The sequence below is a fragment of the Rhagoletis pomonella genome, unplaced genomic scaffold (assembly GCF_013731165.1).
Source record: "Rhagoletis pomonella isolate Grant_MI unplaced genomic scaffold, Rhpom_1.0 Rhpom_scaffold_00006, whole genome shotgun sequence".
Lineage (NCBI taxonomy): Eukaryota > Metazoa > Arthropoda > Insecta > Diptera > Tephritidae > Rhagoletis > Rhagoletis pomonella.
The window spans coordinates 24915038-24916671 of NW_023458560.1; positions in this window are offsets into that span (position 1 = coordinate 24915038).

The window sequence follows — 1634 nt, forward strand, 5'->3', positions numbered from 1 at the left end:
ATATATGTATGTATGTATGTGGGTATATGAATAACGACCGCTTAAAATCGATTCCAAAGTTCTACTTTCGCTGTAGAAATTTTAGGTCTACGTTATGTAGTTTGACTATTGTCAATTAAATCGAATGCTTTGTATTGCATGCGCTCCACGTTTTTCATTTTAAATTTCATAGATTGTTTATAATGACTTTTGCTAAAATTTCAAAATCAAAAGTTATCAAAACGAATTCTATGGGACTGAGAAGTATTATTTTCTACTTTTTAGTCCATTTATAAAAGCGTTGTATATTAAAAAGTTTTTTTTTATATTATTTATTTTTATATTTTTAATTTGTCAATCAGCTGATGCGAATAGATTATTTGGTAGCTGTAAACAAAATACAAAAAAAAAACCGTGTAATTTCGTAAACTTTTTTCTAATAAATTATACAAGGTCCATTGGGAAAATCATAAAGATTGTTGGTTTCTATACATTACATTTCTTATACCACTGAATGTTCAGATATGAGGTTTTAGTATATAGCTCTCCCATTCTAAATTTTCTTAGTGTAATACTTTTGTGGTAAAATAAGCTTGACATCTACTAAAGGAAGCACATACAGCTGGGGCCTTTGTAAGGACATTACTAGTTACTCTCCTCGTGATGGCAAATCAAACCTAGTAATGCAAATCCTCGAGTAACAGAAAAAATTAGCAAGTTCTATTAATAAGAGAGCTTGTCCATCATAATATTTCTTTTAATCTTTGTTTTTAATTCAATATATGATCTGTAAATAAGATAAGCAAATAATAGATAACGAATTAATTATGCCTTCTTGGTTGTGGCGCTAACAATTTGCACTCAGTTTATCAAAATAATCTCAATATTACAAATACTATCAAATACACACTACATATACATATTTATGTACATATGTACACTGACGGGAACAACTGATTTTTTTTTTTGAAATCTACTAATTGAAAGACTACTTTTAAACATACTGACTTGGAAGTTGTTTGAACGAAATGCATTTTAAAGTAGTTGAAAATATATGCAGGAAAAGGCAATTGACTGCTTTCTATGACATCGCCATTCTCAATAAATGGGTTCGTTGCAGGGAAAAAAGTAGAGAATTTCAACTAGTTATCATTGAAAATAAAGTAGTTTATAAATTACTTTCAAATTAATTAAGTTTCCTGCAGGGTAGTTTGTGAATTGCAATTTCTACACCCGTTATTACACGAAGTTCCACAACTTCGATTAACATTGCATACAATATTGCAAAGTCGTCACTGGATGATCTCAGCTCAATGCTAATTTGTGTTCTAGAATACTTATTTTATGTAGTCAAAGTTCTTTTCATTTTCCTTTAGATTTCTAGTGTGAGGTACTTCATAACACTTTGAGACGATTTTATCTTTAAGGAACCTGCAATTTCACACAATTACTGATAAATACAGCACAATTGTCAGTTATTAAATAGTCAGCTTGAATTTGAAGTCCGATTTGTTTATGCCATTCAGCATTAAATAAAAATGAAAACATGCTGATATACATACATATGTATGTACATACTCGTATGCTTGTGTATCTCCAATTATATACGTATGCATACAGATTTGTACTTTGGTTTTTCGCAGTGCTGTCATTAC